The sequence below is a fragment of the Protopterus annectens genome, chromosome 2.part0, assembly GCF_019279795.1.
Source record: "Protopterus annectens isolate FY-2018-M chromosome 2.part0, PAN1.0, whole genome shotgun sequence".
In the NCBI taxonomy this organism is placed as follows: Eukaryota; Metazoa; Chordata; order Ceratodontiformes; family Protopteridae; genus Protopterus; species Protopterus annectens.
In genome coordinates this window covers 87,119,402-87,139,010 of record NC_056728.1, presented here as the reverse complement: position 1 = coordinate 87,139,010, position 19,609 = coordinate 87,119,402, and positions in this window count along the sequence as shown.

Sequence of the window (19,609 nt, the reverse complement as noted above, 5' to 3'; positions counted from 1 at the left end):
TGCAGTTTTCCAGCAATGCTTGCTGGCCTAATATTGTCAACTGCCTTGTCAGGCCATGGTAGGTGGAGTGAATCATATTCCCCTCATGCATTACATAGTTTAACAGAGAATGAGGTCCACCGGTTAGGGTAGGCATGATCTGCCCTTGATAAAAACAATCTATGTTTGGTACAGTGTCTGTAGGTGCGCATCATTGTTACTGATCATTTCCATGATAACTCACAACATGGCTTTAAATATCAGATGACTGAGAGATCTGGGGACAGTGTGTAGAACTGCATGCTAGTTGTCCTGTGTGCAGCTAACTACTGCAGGCACTTACATCATGTTCTTCAAGAAAATAGTAATACAAGGTGTCTGTGTCTGTGCAGACACAGACAAACAATGGAGGGAAAGATAATACATACACCTTGTGAAGGTAAGGTGGGAGGTTTTAAACAGGTATCTGCAGGTGGACACTACTCAAGCAGTGTGCACTGAAAGGACACAATTACCTTGTAAAGAATACAGAAAGCAAGGGGGTCCCCTGAATTGCTGGTGCCTGGCTACTACTAATGCTGCTCTCACTACAACCACTCTTTCCTGGGATACCATGCTCCAATACTTTTTCTCTCAGCAGAAACAAAACTTTACTATGAAGCTCATGATGAGAAGCAGGACATAGTCTGTTACTTCACCCACATAGTTGTCCCACATCATGCAAGGCTCTGTAGGCTTTACATACCCTTTTCCAGGTAGATGCCTTGATTTGCAATCTGAGCAATCAGTTGACTTTTTCATGTATTATGCATTCTGCTCCAGGGCTGGTGGTATTTTACTAGGGTGCTAACCAGATGGTGATTGGGAGCACAGCTGCAGTGTCACAATATAATGTGCAATGTCCGACAACATAGATGTCCAAGGTTTCTAAAACAAGCACCACAGTGATGGTGATCCATGTTATGTGATAATTTCACTGCAATTAATGCAACCTGGCCTTCGACAGTTTAATGGTGGATATCTAAATGCCATGGGACTGAGGCCTACTGCAGAGGAGTGGCCACCTTTGGCCAAAGTGTGTCAACCTGCCACATGTCCTATGTATGTCATACCTTACAGTTATATACCTGGAACACATGTCTGCATTCCCACATCATGTCACTCAAAATCCTGTTTGCTGTCTTGCTTGACAGACATTGTAGACTTGCAAGGCCAAAGTCGTGTCTGCAAAGTTGAACAAGTCCTCTGTCCTTGCATGGACATCCACATCTTGACTGCAAGGAGTGCCTACAAACACTGTGTTTCAGGCTGCCAATCCCAAGGGTGTAGCAGCATGACTCTAACTTTGCTGGGCTTGTACAGTGTCATATTTGCCGCTATGGTATTGCGACCAAGCGAAATAAAAGGATTATGGTTAATCCAAGGGCCACATGCCTGGCAAAGCATTGTAATCACAAAACCAATACATAAACGTGACAACATGTTACATTTCACCATCTGGCATGACACTGCCTCATGATGGCCTGCTGTGACATACACACAAGCATGACTATATTGCTAATGGCATTATCAATGAGTACTGATGAGATGTGAAAAGTGTCCTCCCCCCTGTACTCCCATGTCACACTAACACAATGTGTGAAATGTGACTGTATTACAAACCTTAATTTCATGGTGTCTCACACACACACCAGTTGGTACATATGGCAATGAACATTTTGGCAACATGCACAGCTTACCTCCTTCTCCACCCACACCCACTGCAGACACATTCCCAAACAACAGACACCTCAGAAAACCATGTTCAAGCTAAGTACACATAATCATACCTCTGATGACCACAGTACACATAGTAGCTCATACACTACTGTCTCACCAGTCAAACACCTATGCAAACCAAAAAATTAAACCTATTCTTCATAGGTGATTACATCATGAGACACATTGATGTCCATGTCATCAGGCTACATATGGGAAAGGTCACAATTAGCTATCTGTGAGTTGACACAATATGCCATACCACACATTGATGCAAGTCAATGAATATCAGGTAACATACTGATGATATCATAGTTCCTGCAGGTGTGTATGACTTGGGACATACACTGGACTGTATGCAGACACATGACTGAGCTTAGACACTCTGTGTCTCTCACAAGTATGCCCATAGCTTTCAGCTGCATTTGACCCTCACCTGAAATCCCAGTCCCTCCGCACCACATTCTCCAGAGACCTCAATCTCATTACCACAATCAACAAGATGTACTGGAGGGACGGGTTCATAACCCAGAGACTGCCCATCCTATGAAATAGACTTCCCATACATGTCAAGCAGAGCACCCCACTAACCTTCTTCAAGAGAAATCTTGATGAGTGGATGGGAAATAGAAAATTCACCCCGGGGAGAACTCCAGTGGCTCTACTCAACAGAGGCACTGGGAACTAAGGTCAGGTGGCATGATGGCAGGGTACTCCTATGACTAGGCTTGTAAAGGCCCCAGGGCCATTTGCCTAGTACACACCTATGAACCTATGAACCTAGGATGATGGCTCAATACACACAGAAAATGATTGACATCAATAACTGCCTTAGCATGTGGTGTCATTCTAAGGGGATCCACTGCATGCCCATGTGGGATGACTTGCTCAACACACCTCAATGCTCTGCCAGAGATGGTCTTCATCTGAAACCCCTGAGATGTTGAGTACTGGCCAAGGCTGCTGACACCCCCACAGTGCATCTTATAGGCACTGTCTGGAGGGAAAACATTCTAATGAGAACACCATCTTCATACAACATCATGGTTATGCTGCCACATGCTAGTAATGACAGCACTAAACCCTACTCTATGGAAGGTGCCCCCACATTGGAATATGTAGAAATATGTGCAGTCACAGAGACGTGGGTCAAAGCTGTGGACAGCACCACAGCCATACCAGATAACACATCCTTCCACATGTGCATTTCTCAAACTGACAGTGTGCAAGGTAATGCAGGTGGTGTATACATATTCATTATGGACAGTTACACATGCAGATTGGTGAACAGTGTGATTTCACAGAGACACTGCTGGTGCTATTCATGGCTGGAAGGGGAACGGATCAAGCCATTGCCAGCCACAGGAGCAGCTCCATGAACCCAGGCACCTGTTGTGATAATTTAAATGTACTTGTGTCTATCAAGATACTTCATTGCACCATGGTTTGGAGTTACATTAAATAACTGCCACCTGTGTTGGTTTGTCATGAGTAAGCTCACTTGCCCAAAGGTTAGTCCACATCCTTCCCTACAATGCCCTGGACCAGTGGCATGACATCCCCACAAGGGAAGCTAATGTACTGCATCAGGAGTTTACCAATATGGGTGACCACTGCAGCCCCTCCACTGTGAGGTCCTCCCTGGTGAGATATGGCCACAGATCAGGCTCATTAAAACTAAGTTTCACGTCTACACCCCCCACTGCAGAAAATACAGCAATAAACATCAACAAAGCAATTTATTACTTCCTATGGGATGGTTTACATAGCGTGACTGCACCTCCTCCCTCAGATGGGACAGGCAAGTATGTAGAGCTCTACACCAATGCTTTATACAAGCACCAGTACAACTGTATAGAGTCAGCTGTAGCTGACTGGTGAAAGAAGCTCCAAATAGCACAGCAAACCTGCCTGGTGGACAACTGCCATTAGCAGGCTGGACAATAAGAGGTGGACATTGCTGTGTGACAGTTTGAGTGAGGGTGCCCCCCTAAAAATAGAGGCACACCCTCCTCAGCTAAAACAAGCACATAACATTGTGACATCATGCAGAAACAGTATGTGACAAAATTAGCCTCCCTCACAAAGGACAACCACAACACACAGTGTAGCTACATGTGTAACCTCAGAGGAAAGGCCCAGATTGTTGGTGAACTAGTACTTAATGATAACACATACAATATTTATTATTGATTTATTTATTTTATTTTACATTTGTTGACCAGGCTAGTCCAACTGGATGTTTGTCCATTTTCAGTGGATGCCCGTGGAGAAAAGCTCCAAAATAGATGAAAAAACATAAGCATGACATAAGAACAATATATTTGTAATCCTAGAACAAATTTGTAAACAACTTGTAGAATATCCTTATAAGACTAAAGAGCATTAAAAACATAGAGTTAGAGATCAGGTACTTAACATCAATTAAAAAGGAAAGAATAATATACATTAACTGGAAGTATGTATATAGAGTGATGAGCAAGCAGTTTAAGATACAATTCTTTGGTGGTGTAGTTAAGAGCAGGATTAAGTTAATATAAGAGCAAGATTAATCTGATACAGCAGGATTACGATGACACAGATGTTGAAGACTAATACATACTGTTGACAGCTAAGAGAGCAGGTTAAAACTCTGACTTGGTTATATAGAAAGACTCAGTATGTACAGAGTTGGTTAGCTAACTGCACATAAGCTGTAAGGTTAATGAGAGGTACTGGCAGTGCAGTAGTACTATGAAACGTGAAGGCGAGAGTAGTAGGAGGTATTAAGCTTGTTGAGGTTGTTTTTTGATAGGTAGGTATAAATGAGTGAGGCATAGAGGAGGGTAGAAATAAGATGGGTATGTGCAATAGAAGTTCTAGCTTTTGGAGTAAGAAACTGTTTTAGCCTATAGAGGGAGCTTAGTTTTCTGTTCACGGACTTTATTATAGTATTGATATGGGTATCAAAGGTGAGGTTGTCATCTATAGTTACCCCTAAGAGTTTGATGATATGGTCAGGAGATATGACAGTGCCATTGTTTGATGTTACTGTGAGGTGGAGGGGGGACACTTTTGTGTAGGAGTAAAGAGCAATAGTTTGTTTTTTGGGGGGGTTTAGGAGGAGGCAGCATTGGAGGAACCAATTCTCAACTATGTTAAATGTTGCTTGGGTGAGGGACTGCAGTTCAGATATGGATGAAGCGGAGCATATTAATGTAGAGTCATCTGCATATTGTATGCAGGTGGCTTGTGGAGTATTTATGTTTAGATCATTGATAAAGAGTGAAAATAGGAGAGGGCCCAATATGGAACCTTGAGGGATGCCCAAGGTAACAGGAAGAAGGGTGGAAAGGTTATTTTCCCAAAGTACTGCTTGTTTTCTGTTTGCTAAACAAGGAGTTGAACCATTTTAGTGCCTGAGTATCAAGAGAGAGGGACTTAAGTATACTCAGATGTACCTGGTGGTTTACCATATTGAAGGCTTTCAAGAGGTCGATAAAGAAAGCAGAAGAAAGAGTATTATTATTGCGATGTTTGTTGAGACAGTCTGAAAAGGATAAGAGGGCAGTGGTGATGCTGTGGAATGGCCTAAAACCATATTGACAGTTTGCTAGTACGTTATTTTGTAGTAGGTGGTCTAATAGTTGTTGGTGAATACATTTCTCCATGATTTGTGCTAGAGAGGAGTGTAATGCTATTGGGTGATAGTTAGAGAGTTCAGTAGAGTTACTGCCCTTATGAAGAGGGATGACATGGGAGATTTTCCAGACTGATGGGATGATGCCTTCAGTAATTGTTCTATTTATTAGAATGGAGATAGGATATGCTATTGCTTTAGCAACAATTTCTAGATATTCAGCAGGTAGCAGATCAGCAGAGGGGGTGCATGGTTTAAGTTTTCCAAGGAGACGGCAAATGAGGGAAGTGGGTACTGGTTGTAGATGAAATGAGGGAAGAGAGGTAATTGTAGTGGGAGTCAGGCTAGTATTTACAGGGAGGGGTAGGGAACTGGCAAAAGAGTGAACAGTTTCCATAAAGATGGTATTAAAGGTGTCTGCAATATGCTTAGGATTGCTATGGGAGGTACCTGATGGGGTAGGTGTTTTGGAGTGTCCTGGTTGTACCAGTTTATTAATACCTGACCAAAACTTTTGGGAATTATACTGATGTTTATGCTGGAGCTGAAGGTAAAAGTTTTTCTTGTCAATGAGTATAGATTTCTTGGTAGCATTTCTAATCTGTTTAACGTTATGATGGTCTGTTTGGGTTTCTGGTAGTTCTCCATTTGGCCTATGTTCTATTTCTCAGTCTAATTTTTTGTCTAGTGTCTTTAGTAAACCATGGAGCAGTCTTTGTCCTATTTCTGATTGAATGAGTAAGGGCATGGGAGTCCAGGATTTGTAAGAATTTGGTGTTTAAGTATAACACTGCATTCTCAAGTTGGAGGTATTTTAGGGGAGACCAGTCACAAGCCCTAAGTTTAGTTTGGAAGCTATCTGGATTAAAGTACTTATTGGTCCGAGTAGTTCTATAAAAGGTTGGGCTGGGAATGTTAGATCTTTGCCTAATTATGTAGGTGAGTGAGTGGTCATTGATATCCTCAGGAATGGTACCTGTTTTATATGTATTGGGATGACTGTTAACAAGAATCCAGTCTAAGGTGCTTTCTTTGTGGCTAGGTTTATGTGTTCTGGTTGGGGAAGTAATAGTTTGGGATAAACCATCAAGGTTAATATGGGTGGTTGGCTTAGCTGCACTACAGCTAATCCAGTCTATGTTGAAGTCACCCAGCACTATGGATTCTTGTGGTAAGTTAGTGGAAAGCCAGCTAAGGATATTTTCAAGGGTATTAATGTTGTTTCCAGGAGGGAGGTAAGAGCAAATTATATAAATCGCTTTACAGGCATTGATTTGCAGTTTGGCAATGAGTAATTCAGCATTACTGTCAATGGGTGGATGTGTATCAAGTGAGCTAACTTGTAACCATGATTTATATAATATTGCTACTCTACCACCTCCACCTTTTTTAGTTTTGCGGTAATGTCTAAGTATATTGTAACCAGGTGGGGTGATTTAATTGTCCTGAGTTGAAGGTTTTAGCCAAGACTGTGTGAGACATAGGATGTCGAAGGAATATACATCTAACAGAGCATGAAGTTGGGCTACTTTATTGTTTATGCTACAAATGTTGAGATGAGCTATATAGAGAGAGTTAGATGGTCTAGATGGGATGTGAAAGGTAGATGGACTGTGGTGGTCTGTGGCACTGATATTGTTTGGGCCAGGGTTGGGATGAATGTCACTATCTAACAGAGGGTGCAGTTGAAGTTTATGTATAAACTTTAGGATAGTAGAGTAAAAGTGTAGAGATTTCCTGGATGGAAGATAAGAGATGTGGGCTAGTTTGTGGTACTTAGGAAGTAGATAGGAGGATGTAGATGTGGTATTTAAGTGGTTGTTGGTGGATGCATTAGTTGTAGGAAGAGTTTGTAGAAAGGGATGGTGAAAGTCATTGAAGGTGAGGTGTTCATAGGTGGTTAAGAAATAGGATGCAATCAAAATATGTAGAATAGTGTGACACAGTCTTAGTTTCCTGTGGTTAGACATTTGTACTCTAGTCATTGTCAGGAGTCTAACATAGGTTTTAAAAGAGGAGGAAGGAAGAGAGGATGATAGGGATAGATGTAGAGAATGAAGGTGTGAATGCCTATGTGGTGTATTGGCACTTTAAAGAGTAATAGGTAAATATATAATCTTAGAGTAGAGAGTTGGTGAGGAGTAGTAATTGGATGTTAGGGTTGGGGTGTGGCTTATGGAGATATAAAGTTAGGTGCACTGGGGGTGGGTGGGATTTGGTGATAGGGTAGGGGAGCAGAGTGAGCCCACAGGGCGAACGGAATGGGTAGACCCAAGAAAGAGAAATGAGGAGGAGCTACCAAAAAACAATCAGTAACACAGTCGCTAATGCTATCTGGAGAGTACAGGTAAGTGTGGGTTCCAATGTACCTTAGGGCAAAAGCACATGGAGAGAATAGCACAGTGTGGGTAGCAGACACTTGAGAGTTAACCATTCAATTAGGGAATAATATTAGTGGGATAGCAACGTAGAGCAATAAGTCTGTAATCATAGCTAAGCAGTTATTCCACAGGTTCTGAGTCAACTTCACTCCTCTGTCCCCACCACATGTGCCACATGACATCCCTACAACCTGTCACATACCATTTATATCAACAGAGCAGGTTATAACTGGCATCTTTATGGAGGAAAGAGAGCATCTATGGGATATGCTAACATCCCAGACTGCATCTTACATGGGATCCAACAAGGATTATTAAAACCATTGGGAACTCCTTGAAATCATACTGTAACCACTGGCTGCATCCCAGCTGACTGGACAATAACAAGTATTATCCCCTTGCACAGAGGTGGTGCATCCACCGACCACCACAACTATAGACCTATTTGCCTGAGTAGCCATATCTGTCAGCCAATGTGGTAGATCATCATGAGGCTGATCAGCAAAGATCTATGCAATCTATAAACAGTTGACCGTACACAGCTGGATTTCTGAAAGGAAGATCATGACTGTTAAACCTGGTGGACATGTCTGAAGCAGTCACCAAGGGTATGGATGAGGGGACATCAGGGCATACAAGCCCCTGGACTTAGCCAAGCTATGTGACTGTATCCCCCACTAAAGCATCATTGACAAAATCACTCAGTTAAGCATCAATGATAATATCATTATAGGGGTCACTAAGTGGCTCACTGATGGAACAGATACTCAAAATATGGGAATCTACCTCCAATACCTGATCTGTAATCAGCAGTGTTCAACAGTGCTCATTCCTGGTTCTTATACTGCTTGGAATCCATTTAACCACAGTACAAGCAAAACCTGAATGTCTGTGGCTGACAACATTGGCTGATGCCTGCAAACTGAGAGTGATTATAGACTCTGTGAGTTATGTCAATATCCTACAAGAGGGCATTGCTGAACAAATTACTGTTGCCATACTAATGGCCATAAACTCCATGCAAATATCTATGTAGCATCATTTCCTTCAGTAACACCTAAAGTAGCACATCAGTAGCAATATCTGATGTACATACCCAGGGATGATAGCCCTGGGCATACAGGCCTGGCCACACATGTTTACACCTAATGTACCTTACATCACCATGTCTCTCCAGTGGTAAGAAGAGAATCATATGTTATGCTTGAGGGCAATGTCACCCGAAATTAACGTAGTCATAATCTCCATGTACTCTTCCCGCAGCATGCCAATATTTGAGTGCAATGGCCATTTTGTAATGTACCTTTCCAAACACTACTGGCAATTGCACACAACACAATGGTCCCTCACAAGGGAACTTCATGTCTTCAGTATCTGTCCATTGGGGATCATCTGAAATCACTGTCATTGTAGCCTGTGGCATGCAGAATACTCAGAGGTGATCTCTGCCTTGCATATGAGGCAATGTGTGACCCCACCTTAGTGGAAATGCTGCATATCTTTAGGTAGCATGGTACATGAATTACTTACTGTCAGGACGTTAACCTGTTATGTGACGTTAGTAATACATGCTGTTGGGAGAGATCTGTCTAACAGACTTTCACAAACCTTTGAAACAGACTCCTGCCTAATGGCAAACAGGCCACCTCATTGAGCCTAGTCAGATGCCATCTGTATGATTTGCTGGATGACTGTCATGTCATCACAGGGCTTCTGCCTGTGCCCCTCATGGACAGTGGAAATATTTGCTGATAGTGTAAATAAGGGTAAAAACTTGGCTAGGATTGTAAGAGTCCTAGGGCCATTAAGCTACTAAAGTTTAAAGATTCTATGATTCCATAAGCTGATGTAAAATGATACACACACAAACCTGGCTGCATTAAGGATAGCAAAACTTCTAATTAATGTTTGCAGTACATTTCACAGTATGCACACAGTTCAAGCTGGCTGCAAATAGATTAGAACACCTATCTATTTAATGGTACACACTACACATCACACTACATAACACATGTGACACCCCTCAAGTCTACTATTACTATGTCTTTAGGGCATCTTATGCTTAATGACATCAGCAGACCTTGTTGTGGTCATGCATTTGGAGGGCCACATCACCTGCTACAACCAAAATACTGCAAAACCTTAAGTCACTGAGGTGATCACATTTATGTCATATGGAGATACACACACAAGTGGTGTGAGTGAGATTAGAACCCCTACCTATCTAGTCTTACACACTGTAGCTCACAGTACTTATCGCACATGCCACGGCTTAAGTCTGACCTTATAACAGCAGTTGGTAGTCTTGAGGTAGATGACAGCAGCAGGCCTTGTAGAAGAGGGCAGTTTGGAGGCCAGCATCAACTTATAGGGCCAACATGCAGAATCATTGCAGTTTGGTAGTCAAGGAGAGATTTTTAGTTGTTTTGCAGGGGGGATGCACACACACACAGACACACACACACACACACACACACACACACACACACACACACACACACACACACACACACACACACACACACACACACACACACACACACACACTCACTGAGTGATCTGGAGTGAGATTAGAACCCCTACCTATCTATTCTTATACACTATACATCACAGCAATTATCAAACATGCCATGGCTTAAGTTTGATGTTGCAATGGCAGCTGTTAGTCTTAAGGTAGATGACATCAGCAGGCCTTGTAGAAGAGGGCAGTTTGGATGCTGGCATCAACGTCAAGAGCCAAAAAAGTGCAGAACCATTGCAGTTTGGGAGTTGAAGGATTCTCAGTTGTTTTGCAGGGAGATGCATGTGCACATACAAACACCCCAAGTGTCCTGAGGTGAGATTAGAACTCCTACCTATCTAGTCTTACACACTATACATCACAGTACCTGTCACAACTGCCATGGCTGACATCTGTTTTATACATGACAGCAGGTAAACTACTTGTGGATTACGTAAACTAGGCTTGTGTTGAACAGCTTTTGTGGTCTGCAGAGTGATATTGCTTTGTACTGTTATCTGCATCTAGTAGCCTAGCAGTTAGATAACTGTTATTTATCCTAGCTATGTGGCTACAGTTACCAGTTTGGCCATATGTGGCTGTTTACATTTGGATGGGCAAGCCTGTGAGCAGGAACAATGTGCCCTGTCTATGCAGGTGTAGACAACATTATACATTACACCACCTGTTCTCTTGTTGCTGTATGTGTGGTGACATCCAGTAGGCACAGGGGTCTGTATGTAAGTGCATTACATACTGTTGAGCCCTTACTTTGGATCCTTTGAGCAACATTATAGATGTGTCATAGTGCAGCTTTACTCACCATTATCAAGGTATGTAGGACAATACAGACATCCACACACATATTTATGTATATAACAGGGATGTATATGTATGTATATGTAAATGTAGCTGTGTGTGTGCATGATATCTACCAATATATATATATATATATATATATATATATATATATATATATATATATATATATATATATATAAAATGCAGTTATATGGATATATGGGGAGAGACTGAGGAGAGACTGAGATGTATGTTTTTATATACCTATATCTATACATATATCTATATCTATATCTATAGCTATATATCCAACTAGCTATCTAGCTATCTGTCTTTCTATAGGTATATATCTAGTTGTATATACCTAGATATAGATATATGGGAGAGACAGGATAGTGACAGACGGATATGTATACATATATGAATGTATGTATAGACATACATATATATATATATATATATATATATATATATATATATATATATATATATATATATATATATATACAGGTCATTTTGAGCAAGGAACAACATAATTTTGCTCTGTTTAACTAAGTGTATGAGCATGCCCAGTGGGATTCTCACTACTTATAACTGACTCCAGCCCACACCTACCTGTACTCTAGTCCGCAGTTTTGTGTGTTACAGGCAATGACATCTGTCATTGTTTCTGCAGTACTATACTTCACTCAAATTGTCCACGGCATTCTTCAGGTGTCTGATGTAATTAATATGTGACAGAGGTTAATAATGTTACACAACACACAGACTGACAGTTTGCAAAAGAAAAAACAACATAATAATGTCTCACATATAAAGGATGTAGACGTTGCTAGTTTAGAACAATCAAAGCCATCACACATGCTAACTTCCCTAGTCCACAGAGCTGTCTGACAGGGCTCATTTATCACACAGTCAACAGCATAAATATGTACGTTGTTTTCCCTGCATTAAGTGAAGCATACAATGTATGATCAATTTCTATGTTACTGCCCAGAGACTGCCTGGACTGCTGCTATACCATTGATGTTACTGTTGCAGCAGTTATAAGGGAACACTGCTGTGTTGAGAGTGGGGGATCAACACCACATGTTCTGCTGGGATACACAGTAGTCCAAATATCATGTAATTCCACTGTCTAACATCTCCCTTGACTGCTGTACTGTATATTCCATTCATGAGGCCAGGTGAATATTAAAGGGCACATGATAGTGGAATGGGTATCTCTTATCCCATGTGGATGTCACTTCTCTCCAAATACCCCACTATATTTACTTGTATAAATGTAGCAAATCCTGTGACTGTGGCTGTGGTGACCTAGGCACTGGTGGGGGGGCTGTGTATCCCTTCCCTTTGCTGATCCTGCTGCAGCTGTTTTCACAAGATCAGATTGTGTAGCATAGCACATACTGTGAATATATGTGCACATGTGGCTGGACAGTACTGCAGGGCTCCACCAGATATATCTAGGTTTATTACTGTTATTGAAGACTGGTTGTAGTGGTTTGCTTTTTAGTCTAAGAGCAAGATTTATATTAACAGAAAACTGCCTAAACTCTGAAAATGAAAATTAATGATCCAGTCTGCACATGGAATATGCAAATCATTTAAAGCAAGACTATGGATTGCAATACTGTATTTTAGAAAGGAAGAACTATGAATTACTGTGAAGTAGTATATTTCTACACGAGAGAGAATACTAAAATGCCAAGTAAATATATTTGATGTGGTAATTGATATATTGTTTTGACTAAACTTTGTGTACAAACAAAATATGTTAAAACAAGTAACAAGATTAAAATTATGACACATTGATTATCAGAAATATATAGTTTTGTGTAAAGTTTTTGCATCTGTAATTCTGGAAAGACAAAAAGTATTCTTTATTTAGATAAATACATTAGTCCATTGTATTACTGTTTTGTTTTCATGAGTCTCTCTCTCTCTCTTTGTGTGTGTGTGTGTGTGTGTGTGTGTGTGTGTGTGTGTGTGTGTGTGTGTGTGTGTGTGTGTGTATGTTTTAGTGTGTGTATTAGAAAAAGCAGACTTCTACCCAGGTATCTCTCTCGTTGCTTGTTTTTTTAGACTTGGATGGCTCCAATAAACTTCTTCGTGAAGATTGCTGATCTTTTCAGATTTAAGATATTCAATGGGATTCTAGAATGTCAAAAGTACTTGTTCCTTCTGATAGATCTTAACTCTTGTTGGATACAAAATGTGGTATATAATTCCACATTTTAGGGAATCTACCAGTGGTAAGGAAGCCTTCCTTTTTTCCATTACTTTCTATAAACAGTCATTATCAAATCCAGTAACAAAACTATACATTTTCAGAGGAGAGTTTGCACAAGCAGTTGTAATAACTGGATGTTTTGTGAGCAGTCTATGTGCTCTCTCTTTATATTGTACGATAAGCCCTCATGAAAGTTTGGAGTCCAACTGGTAAGAAATTAACCATACTTTATTCACCTTTGCTTTCAGACACACCAAATAGTATTACATTATTTATTTTCTTCCAGTTTTCTAAATTATCCATCTTAACAAGTAGCCAGTTATTTTGCTTTAGCAAATATTCATTGTGATTTTCCAGTTTACCTAGTCTTCCTCTAATATTATTTACACTTGTTTGTGTACTATCTATATGAGCATTTTGTTGTTGGATCAAAGTTGTTAGAAGTTGCAGCTGTTGCCATTCTGTTGTATCCTTTCTTATCCATATTGTTTATTTGTAAGGATACTTTTTACACAGATGCCACTATCTTCTGGAAATGCAACTTTGAAGAAATGGTCTGTTGTCCATTACTTTTGGAAACCAACATTCTTCAAGAGGTCTGCTGAGAAATATTTTACAGGGTTTTTTAATTGATCAAATTTTCACTAATATATTTTGACCCTGAAACAAAATATACATTTTCCTTCACTTCTAGCCCTGAGTGGATCAGGTCTGATAGTAAATTCCTGTCAAAAGGTTGTCATAATGCAGAGCAAGTAAAATATACTGAACTTAGGCCACCATCTTGATCATGTCCATCCAATATTGACTACTTTTGCAGACCTATGACTGATATGCAGAACATTAAAAAAACCCTTACTGCTCAAAGCCCTTTGTTTAGAATACCTTGCTGATGACCTGAACATATAAGGACACCTGGCTTCAATAAAAAAATATTGTTGGCTTGTACCATGAAATGAGATAACTTCATATCTCAAAGACTTCCACATATATGGAATAAATCTCAGGTGAACTATGTCCAGCCATTCTGGCATTCAAAAAGTAGTTGGATGATTATATTGCATCTGCAAGTTTCAATATGGGGTCATAGCTCTCAATCTCGCAGCACAAAAAATATGGACTAAGCCAAAAAATAACAGGGGAACAAATTTCAAATATTCCTTTTATAAACTTAGAAAGTTGCTATAATCAAAAGTTGTGTGTTACCATACAGTTTTTGAATGATATGAAGTCTGCAAATCAATTGTCTGTCAATATGTAGTGAATTCAGCCCTCACTGATTGGCCACAAACATCCAGAAAACCATAAATTGTATGAGGATCAGACAAAAAACATGCAGCAAAAAATCTGGACATTCTATGAAAATCTGAACAGTTGGGAGGTATGTGTGGGATACAGGGTAGGAAGTTCTTCATTGGTCAATAGGCTTCCAGCTTGTCTACCAAAAATATTAACCTAATAAAATGATACCTCAGGTCATTAGATACTGATAAAATATATCTTCACTGTGAAGAGAACTTGGCTCTGACTGCAGATGAAATATATTCAATTAGTGGTCTGTACTTTGGAGGAGCAAGCTGTGGAAGATAGGACTGGGATGTTAATGCTAGCTCTTATCTTCTCATTAGAGGTGTTGGCATTCCTGCCACAAGGTATCCCCAGCTGGGATGGTCTGGTACAGCAGTTCTTGCAGTTTCTAAGTCAAGAACTGAGGTTATTAAGAAATATGCGACCATTCTGTTTCATAATTTTAGTTTTTAGAAGCATGCATTCATTCCAAACTCCAGCTTTGAAAGCATTACATTACACTTTTAAGCTGGTAGTGCGCTGGCTAAGAAAATACAGAAAATCTCTTAGTTCTCAGTAGATGATGGTCATGCTACTGAGCTCTCAGCTCTCATTCCTTATGTCCTAGAACACTGGGGTGAATGCGATAACTGGGACTACTTGGGGACTGGGACAGATTCTTATGGGTGTGGCAGAGGCAGGCCAAGACAGTTACTTAATTATTTTAATTACCATTCTAACCTAAAATTAATCCTTCTTGCAAATGTCCGTATCATACTGATGCTTTCAGATTTTTGTATGAAATTTTCTGAATGTGAAACTTTAGTACACAGCCACGTGTCAGAGGCTATGATGCATAAATAACAGCATTGTAAATATATGTCAGTGTGTACTAATCAAAACTGTGCTTTTTTTCTGTAGAAGTAAAAAAAATAGTTTAAGATCCCATTTTACAAGAACATAGCAGAGGTATGATCAAAATACTTACTGAGTTTGTCTGCTAAAAGATATATGTTTGTTTTGAACTAAAAAACACAGAACTGAACAACTTACATAAACAAGCTGGCCTACTAAGGGTATTTAATAAAATATGCAAACTCTGAAAAAAGGGTTAATGTCCCTTTAAATGGGTGTTTGTATATTTGGGAACATTCTCATATCTTGGTAGCTAGGCAACAATTTATATTAGTTACACAGTGAACAAGGCTTTAATTATCAATTATTGTTGTATAAGTGGGGGTTGCCTGTAATCTAACAAGTTATGTCCCCACTAAAGGATTATCTGAAGAAAGATCTGGGAAGCATTAAATGACATGTAGATTATATCTATGTATTTGATCTCAAAGTTGAATCTAGAAGAGCCCTGCAGTCTTGGACTTTCCTTGTGTTAAAAGACGACCTGTTTTCTTGAATTGCTGTGTGGACTGAGGTCTGATATCAGAAGACAACTCAGTGTTTATTTTTATTTTGAAGCTATAAAGCCAAGTGGATTGACATTTTGGCTTTTGGATAATTAAATATAGCTATGTTGTTACATATGTTCTACATCCAGTATCTTCTTAGGCTAGCACTAGTGGGGAATGCAGGCACTGTAGCAAGAAAGTTGTAGAATTTACAGTTCCTCACAGAACCTGTATTGTTAAGTCCAAACCATATGTTGGGCTATAAATTCCTCATTGTTCTGTGACTGTTATGTTCCTGGTGCGGTTATCCAATGTCACAGCAATGGAAGAATTACTTGGAAAATCATGGAATCTGGAATTCCAGGTTAGGGCTAACTAAAAGCTGGTGTAGCTAGAACAACAGCTGATTATGTTGGCCAGTATAGCTGTCAATTCCAAAGATCAGCACCTAAAAAGGAATTGACCAGGAAGGATGACCTGAAACCTTATTTAATGGCTTTTGAGCAATGTGCTCCAATAGATAACTGGTGCTGAATTGACTGGAATAGAATCCTCTCATACTGTCTGATAGGAAAGGCAGTGAAAACATATATGAACATGAATAAGAATGATTCTGTGGACTATAATAACCTTAAGCAGCATGGGTTCAAGGCCAGAAGGAGCTGCCAGACAATCCTAATTCAGTCTTATGACAGAGTTACAGATTAAACTGATAGGAACAAAACTAATTGCAGTCTACATGGACATTGTCAAGGCCTTTGACTCAGTCCCATATGGGAGGATGATAAACATATTGCCATAAGGCAAACAGTAACTGGCTAGATGTATGGCAGAATGGCAGAGGGTAGTGGAGAGAGGGCCAATGTCAGTAATTAAGAAAGATATTAGTAGAGCACTGCAGAGGTCTCACCTATATGCAATGCTCTTCAGAACTTTTCACTTTGGCATATCTTAGGGAAGGGAGACCCCCTTTGCTGATGACACAAACATATGAACAATGTGCAAATATATGGAGAAGTGTTTAACAAGAATTTAGAAAGGCTGAAAAAGTAATCTGAAATGTGGTAGCTGAGGCCCAATGCATATAAATGCAAAATACTGCATTTAGACCACAGCAACCTTGGTGTGCATTATCAGGCGGTAATGGGGATAACTGGTAGAAAACAGCAGGAAAATGATCCAAGGTTGTGGAGTACAGCTGAACTATACCACTAGGAGCAGCAGTTTGACTATAATTATTTGCAGGGGTTACATTTCAAAAATAAAGTTAATGCATCAGACCTCTAGGGCTTAAGTCAGACTAAACCTTCAGCACTTCATGCAGTTCAGAGATTATATGAAGGAAAGGACTTCAAGCTACTCGAAACAAATCAAGAAGAAAGACATATAAAGAGTTATGAGATAGCAGGGAATGGATATCACCAGAGTGTAGAGGAGCTAGAACTCTTATCACTTGAAATCAGAAGAAACTGGGGGGGGGGATTATGATTGTTGGGCAGAAGATCATGTCAGACTGATGTCATGGAGTTATTCTGACAGGAAAAAGGAGAGACCCAGCAGGAGATTGTAGACACTAACCTACTTCCTGTATCATCAAAATATTGTTTTTCTCAGAGAATGATATAGACCAATGAAATGGATTACCAGAGTGAGTGGTGGAGAGGAAATCCTCAGTGGTAATCAAGAGACCATGGGTCAGGTGGAAAAATGGAAATGGGGTAGGAAAACAGATGGAAGGGAGTGGAATGTTAAATCCACATTTAGTAACAGACTAGGTAGACTTATTGGCTCTTTCTGTGACTAAAGAAATATAATATGAAGCAGGGGCTTATGCTGTTTGGTTGTATAGTGACAGGGCTTTAAGTCAGTCCATGTATCCTTTTAGTAAGGTGTCTATGTGGGTATTCCAGTTGTTGCATGTGCTTGGACAGATACTTGCCAAAGGGGTCATTATATTTAATGACTGGGCTAATGAGGGCTGAGTAAAGGGAGACAATGACATCCCTAGATCTAGAAGTATTCCCTTTGTTTATAAGCTGTACAAGATAGAAGTATTTTCTTTCAACAATAGGCAAATGTTGTTCAAAAGTTTGATCACTGTCCACATAAATTCCCTTATCCTGTACAACTGGGTCAACACTTAGTGGTGTGTTGTCAGTGTGGTAGCTCCCTGGGGTAGATGACTTCCCGATGGATGGGATAATGCATTTTTTGGCAGTTAATTTCAGTCCATGATTTTGGCACCAGTTATTTATTTGGGACAAACCTTCCTACATAATTTGAGGACTCAATGACTTTTCCTAGCTTCCAGTCATCTGCAAACTTAGTACTGGATTTTACTTTAAAAAAAGTAAATGCCAAACAGGAGAGGTCCCAGCACAGAACCCTGGGGGACTCCACTTTCTGTGGAGGTAATTTCCTCTAGTTTGATTATCTGCAACTTGTGCATCAGTTGGCCATACAGCAGGAGCCATAGGAAGTTATCCCCTGTTTGTTTAGCTTTGTTACTATGGTGAATTATGTCAAAAGCTTTGGCCAAGTTGAAGTATGCAGTGTATACCACTTAGCCATTATCCATTGTTTCGGTGACCTTTTCAAAAAAAATCCACCAAGTTGAGTGAGCATGACCTGACCTTGATGAATCCAAAGTGAGACAGGTTCAGTGTTTGGAGGTTTCTTATGTCCTGTTTGATTAATTCTATAATAAGTCTTTCCATTGGCTTTGTATATGAGGCTGGTCAGACTTATGGATCTGTAGTTGTCTGGGTCTGTGGAAGGTTCTCCCTTATGCAGGGGAATGACTATAGCTGGTTTCTATTCTCTTACTATAAAATTGCATAGAGGCTGAGGTTGAACAGTGTTGTTAGGAGTGTGGCTAAATCATACTTCGTGTTTTGTAAGATGCATGCATCTAGTGATATTGTCAGGATTCATCAATGCAGTATTTTTAGCTTTAGATAGCACTTTTAGGACTTGGTCTTGTGTTATAGCTGGAGGCGAGCCAGTTTCAGGAATATTGTGAGGGACAGAATGAGAAGAGAGGGAGATAAAGCTAAATTTATCAGCCATTAGGATTGCTATATCTTCAGCCTCAGTGTTGGTAACATTGTTCACAATCAGCTTAGTGTATTGCCTTGTGCTTTTGAAATTACAAACATAACTAAAAATGCCTTGTGATTGTCTTTGGCTTGAGTAGATATTTTAACCTCAAGCTTGGCTTTAGTGTATTTTATTAATCTCCTGAGATTGTTCATTTCAGTGTCAAGGGCCCTAACAGTCTAGGAATTACTCTTCTTGCTTTTGGTCAAAATTATTTTCCTTTTACTCTAAAGCTAGTTGATATTCTGGTTCCACCATATAGGTTTGTTTGGGGTTTGACCTGCACTTTCTCCTATGGGGCACAGCTGCTGTTTACATGCTAGTGCAGTGTGGTGGTATACATTTCTGCATATTCAGTTGAGTTAAATTGGTTTGGTGGGGATTTGAAGCTTGCCAATGCATCACTTAGGAGTAGGTAGTTTGTCTTAAAGAAATGTCTGCAGGTATCTTGAGTGGACTGGATCTCTGGTTTCAGTTTTATTTCAAAAGAGACTGTTTTATGGACAGACCTAACAAGTGATGAAGATACACAATGGATGGTGCAAGGTG